The 6,259-nt window shown below is 38.8% G+C and overlaps 1 protein-coding gene across 3 annotated transcripts in view; it reads left to right on the top strand.

Annotated features, from left to right (window-relative positions):
• Positions 1–546: 546 nt before the first annotated feature.
• The window catches only part of LOC108722473 (zinc finger protein castor homolog 1), a 94,819-nt gene continuing 89,106 nt past the window's right edge, over positions 547–6,259 (top strand). For all 3 annotated transcript variants that reach the window (XM_018447607.1, XM_018447605.1, XM_018447606.1), the window contains exon 1: positions 547–1,007. The gene's annotated coding sequence lies outside the window, so the exon portion shown is untranslated. The remainder of the gene's footprint in view (positions 1,008–6,259) is intronic.

Below are 6,259 nucleotides of genomic sequence, written 5' to 3'. Positions count from 1 at the left end.
GGCAGACCGAATTTCCGCGAGCTTGAAGAAGACGCGAAACGAACCGCCCTCTTCAGACGTGGAGTTCGAAAGACCACCCCCACTTCTTCCCCCTCTCGATCGAACGCGCGCGCGCGCTCACAAGCGCGTGCCTCCCTCTTCGTCGCGGGTGCTTAGACAACCTCGAGAATCGAAGACACACGGGTACCGAGTTTCACGGGTGGAGAACCCGCGCGTGTCGTCTCGAAACAACGAGGATTCGTCGGAACGACAGTTTTGAAGTATCGTGATAACGCTGCCAACAAGGAAACGACGTACTTGTCTCTGGTGCATATTTAATAGGGGACCTTGATTAAATCTACGCAGTGCCGTTACTACAAAACTGTTACTTTTTGAGTTCCAATAATTTTCCCTTTACGTCATGATGAAATAGGCATTCTAATCCAAGTTTGTGATAAGCTCCAGTCAAGAAATTAAATCTAAAATTGTGCACCATGAAATTTAATCGTCAGGACAAAAATCATTGGTGGCTGGTCGGGAGAATTGCTAATCGTTCGGGTTGACAAGATTATGAAGAGTCAATCGAGAATGTTGAATGATCGTTGTTTGAATGCTTTCCAGAATTCGAGGATTTCAAGTGACGGCATTGAAGGTGGCACGGAAAGTGTTCGATGAGGGTAGAAGTGATCTCAGTGGGAGATTTCGAAGAGGAAGAAGCTGACGCGTGCTTCATATTCCTCGCGAATTGGGACTCCCTGACGAAGTTTCTGAAAGCCTCGTGACAAGGATTGGTCGGCGATAATTCCGAAGACTCGAATCTGGATCGTTCGGTGTGAGTGATCGCAGAGATTCTGCGAATTTGGTGCGCGAGCGACATTGAATTGTCACGTTTTCTAAGTGAGCGGACTGGAGCCGAATAGTCGGAGGTGAATTAGTGTGGATAATAGCCGAAACGCACGTCAGAACTATGGTGATGTTGACGGGAGTGATTCGCGGCAGGAACGGAGATATCAGTTAGACAGCAAGAGGTAAAGTTTGCTTCCGGTTCTTACAAACGACCGTCTTACTACATAAGCCGTTAATTCTAGGAGTAGGAAAAACTGCTAGGAAATTCTGATGTGTGAAGTTCCGAGATAATTTTGTATAGAGTAAAAGAAGGCAATTCGGTATTTTGATAGAAACACGTCATTTTCGTATAAAATTATTCTAAAAAGATGAGACGTGCAATTAATTTCTTTATCTTCTGAATCAGTGTATTATCTTCTATTTCATTTCTTTTTAATAAATCTTTTGGATAATAATTGATATTTTTTAAATTCTTTTATGTTTTTTAAAACAATCTGCGCACAAAATTATTATCATAACATATGTTCAATTACTATATAAAGTTTTAACGAATCAGCAGTTTATCTCTTGCGAAGCTGTATGCATGTACGTGTATTAGCTACAGTTGTCAACCGATTTCGCATCGTCTTATTCCACTTGAAACAAATGAACGAAATTGTATTTATAGCGTGAACATTTCGCAAATCTTCTCACTATTTTCCGCATTCCTGCCATTTATTTATATCGCTTATAGCCAATAAGCGTCATCCATAAACTTTTCTTGACCGAAACAAGGTTAGCGATAATGTACTTAAATTGCCACACAAAGCAATGATGGGTTGCGCGACAAGATGTAAAAAAGTTGGCAGCTTCCTTGTCCCCGATTGAGCTCCGCGAACTTTCCGCGCTCCGAAGTGTGTCTCGAGAGAACGAAATTAGCTCGTAGAATTGTTCCTGATTTCGTGGGGTTTACTACACAAAAATCCGTTTGGAAAACTCGCCGGAGCGTGCCTGTTTAAAAGTAGATCGATTAGGCAAAAAATATTACTTTCTAAATTCTTTAGAATCTCACTCTAAAGAATGAAAATTGAACTAATCTTGAAAAAGAATGAGATTTATTTTAAAAGTTTTAGAGAGTACTGTACGACAAACTACCTAAATATTGATCCGTTTCCCTCTAATTATATTTCGTATTATAATTTGGGGTTTTCAATTTTTTCTCCTGCAATATTATACATGGAAAAATTTTTGCTTAAGTATCTAAAACTTTAACTAAATACACATCTGAAAATAATTTTGTTAGATCATCAAAATATTATGTAAGACGCTCAAGCTAGTTGCTAGAATGTCACAACTTTTTGCAGCATTGCTCATTATACTTGAATGTTTTTAACGTTATAACTTTAACATAATTACTACTCTGACAAAATTATTTTCAAATTTGTGTCTACCTAAATTTTTTAATACTTCAGCAAAATTCTTTTCGCTAACTTGTATACTTTACGCGACGACATTAAATCGTATATAGTCGGATAACACGGCCACAACTCGAAAATTATCATCCCGTCAAACGTCGACCTTCCTGTCGGAATTCGACCTCGATCTCCCGACAGGAAAGTTCTCGAGCGAGATTATGTCACTTCTTTCCTCCCCCATTTTCGTTTTTTTCTTTCGCAGAAATTATCGCCATTTCTCTACCCATTCTACATATATACATTATCTCATTTTCATCGTTGTCTTACGCTGTTACATAAATGCTTCATGGATGGTTGCAATCTAGTTGTTACAATAAAAATATAATAAATTCATTTGATTGTAAGTACACTCTACCATAGTACTCTTATTTACGGTATGATTAATGTTATTATCTTGCTATATGTGAACGCTAATCAAACACGTAATATTGTGTGCTCTGCTTTGTAATCGCTTTGCGGCAAAGATTTTTTTAATTTTTATTTTGATTAATTATTAAACTCAATAACATTTGAAAAATATGAGACGTCTTAAGAACAAAAGAGTGAATATATACACATATTATACAAAAAACAAAAATTTTTAAGAAAAAAATCCGTAAGAAATCCATAAATCAAGATTAAAGAGCAAGGAAACGCGAGATAATACGGTGAGAGAATCGTGTGCATCGATCGAATAATCAAGAGGGAGGCGCACAAAAACGAGACAAAGAAACAGAGAAGATGTGGCAGACGTAACGAAGGGAGGAGGATGCCACAAGGAAGAAATGAAGAAATCAGGAAAGGTGGAATAGGAATCGGAAAGAAGAAGAAGAAGAAAGGGAGAAAGAGGATGAGGAGAAAGAAGAGAGGACAGAGGACAACCGGGGAATCGATATACGGTGATATACGTTGTAAGGTACAGGAAAGGTAGAAAGAGAGAGATCGGGAAGGAAAAGAAGGTTCGGTTGAACGAAGAAACGTGAACGGAGAGAGAACTCGAGAGGAAGGGGAAGAAAACCACGAAACAATTGGAGAAGCGGAGGCGGCCGCATTTCATGTTGCCTGGCATCGGCTCCCTTTAAAGAGTCTCTTGCTTTTTGTTAGCTCTTCGAAAATTATGATTGTTTGTCCGCGAGATTTACTGCTCAGAGGCTCCCCCGACGCGCCGTGCGTGTAGACGTGTGTATGTGTGTGTGTGCGCAAGACGCCCTCGAGGAGCACCGCGATCTTTCGCTAGACACTGCGGGTCAGGTCTTTGAGGGACGGTCGGGGAACGATAGGAACGCTGAAGGTTTACCGAGATTAAAGAATCGAGAATTTACAGCACTTGCTACTAAACTGGTGCTCTACGCTGCTTCTTTCTCTTTCGCTCGCTCGCCACCTTCCTTGTCATGCTATCTTAATTTGCTGAATTAGCCGCTGTTTGAAGTACGAGATTTTGCTTTGTGCCGAAAACGGACTCCGCTGCTTGTGAACAGCACGAGACGCAATACACGCGAGAAAATGACTGAGTTCGCATTCGTCTCGTCTGGAAAATTGTGTTAAAGGCAAATCGATAAAAAAAATGTTTTAACTTGTTTTCAATCACAGCAAATTGCTTGTGTACTATTATTGTACATGCGATTTCAATCGAACATATACCATGCATGGTTTTCTGTGCTGCAGTCGAAGCTAACGTTCATTGATTATTCACGGATTATTCAGACGTATACCGACCAATGCAGACTATAATCGGGAAAGAATTTAATTAAATATTTATCAACGTGATATCTGTTTTATAGTACAGGGTGACGCATGAAATGTCATACCATTTGGCATACAGGGTGTCCATGACGACCATTGATGACAGATTCCTGAGATTGTTTCGAGTAAAAAATTCTAATATCAAAATATTGAGACTGCAGTAATTTATAAATGAGGGAAGGTTTTAAATTTAATTGATGTGTTCAGAATTTGTGTGCTCAAGCATAGCACATAGTAATGAAGGTGGTTTCAAGCATCAATTCTATTCTCTTCTATTCTTCTAAACATCTTTGCTACTGTGCAATGTGTCGTGCCTGAGCGCACAAATATTGGACAGTTCGATTGGTTAACCTTAAATCCTTCTCATTCCAAAACTAATATACATTCTCGACATTTTGCTATTAGAATTATTTGTCTCGAAAGGATCTCAGGAATCTGCCATTAACGATTGTCACGGTAATTCTGGGACACCTGAACATTTATTTTTAACAAAATTGATACATAACTGATATACATTGATAATATCGGAAATAAAGTTATCGATCTATAATAAAAGCTTTTAGGTGAAACGGTCAATAATATTGTCAGCATTAACAAATTCTGACAATATTACTGATCGTGTGTGGTTAATATTGATGGATTGACTAGAATACTGACAGTGTCTGGATTTTGATTCTCGATCATCGCTTTATTAGGACCCATGTCTCATTGTCAGTATGTTACAGTGCAATAGATAATATATATAAAATTAAAGTGAAATATATTGTCAATAATACTGTCAATATTGTCAACAATAATACCGATCGTGTAAGATTAAAATAAGATAAAAATACTAAATATTTGATGCATGCTGTCAATATTATTAATTCAATATTACTGATTAGTATGCATATTATTGACCATGTAGGGTCATCTTTTGTCTATCAAGGCATTCATATGTCTATCAAACGTGATTTTTTTTCATTTTTTGGATGCGCGATTTTCTTGGAACTTGGATCGAAACGCAACTTCTATGGGACACCTGTTGCCGTATTCAAACTTCCCCAACTTTTTACCGCGCGATTTTCCCCACGGAATTACTAAAGGCTCTTTTACTGCGACGAATCTTTATCCGCTGAGCTACCGTGTCCGCTCGAGACACGAACATCTGATTTATTCGAGATCTTATTGTGGCTGCATAGCCGAGAAGGGGCCAACTCGAGACGAGTCGACCAAACGGCGCGACTCCAAAAAGCGATTCTTCCTCCGGCGCGCCGGCGCGACGATCGCTCTATAAATTTCACAAGTCTTTCGAACCCTATATTTTCTCGTTATCCTCGCGTTTTGCACGACACGTTTTATTAAAGTACGATAATTTTACGAGGGTCGGCCGTCCTCCTGCCTCGGCCTGTCTTCTTTTTCTTCCATGGTTCGCTGCGTCGCGCCGCGTCAGATTCTCATCTGCTTTTGTTTACAGTATTTCTGCTCAAACTCGATTTATTTATACATTTCCTTCCACACTTCTTTTATTATTCATCATTCTCGATGTAACTATGTATGCTAATTTTGTTAATTACGTGCGAAGTCTTCAGTCATCGCCGTTAAGTATACTCGCGCGAATAGTGTCAAATTTTCAAGCATTTAATTGCGCGTAGATTTTTATCTCGTTTATCTGATATAAATATATACGCTAATTAAGACCATACGCCCATGGTATGGCGGCGAAACTTGAAGACGTGACGCGTGATATGTCGATGAAAACGCGGTGTACGATATAATCTTCTGTGCTTTTAATAACGCTTACACTCTCGCGAGTAATATATTCAATTTTACCCGCACGTGGCTTTGTTATCTGCGATGCAAATACAAGTATGGTGTTAATTACGATGATATCACCGTGAAACATACGTCTAAAAGTACGTTCGCTTACACTTAATATAAATATTATATATTTATATTATATATATATATATATCTACCTTGACGGTTTGTCTCTAATTAAACATATAAAAGAAACGTAAACTCGTGTCTCGGCTGTACGATTGAAAAGTAATTGACTTAATTTCAAACACTGATAATTTAACTAATTGCACGAGTATCACCGCGAAACATCTCAGTGCATCGTTCTCATCGTCGTCGTTGACTTCTCGCGTATATATCCGACCGTGCTTCTCTGAGGCAGCTCGGCAGTAAAAGGCCTAAAGTTTTTAATACTTTCAGTTGTTTTTATGGCGGCTGGCATTTGCTCTTTTTTATTGTTTCCCCCCCTTTCCCCACTT

This window comes from Mycetomoellerius zeteki, unplaced genomic scaffold, assembly GCF_001594055.1.
Source record: "Mycetomoellerius zeteki isolate Tzet28-1 unplaced genomic scaffold, Tzet1.0 scaffold204, whole genome shotgun sequence".
NCBI lineage: Eukaryota > Metazoa > Arthropoda > Insecta > Hymenoptera > Formicidae > Mycetomoellerius > Mycetomoellerius zeteki.
The sequence above is the reverse complement of the archived record's forward strand: the minus strand, read 5'-3'. Positions and strand labels throughout refer to the sequence as shown.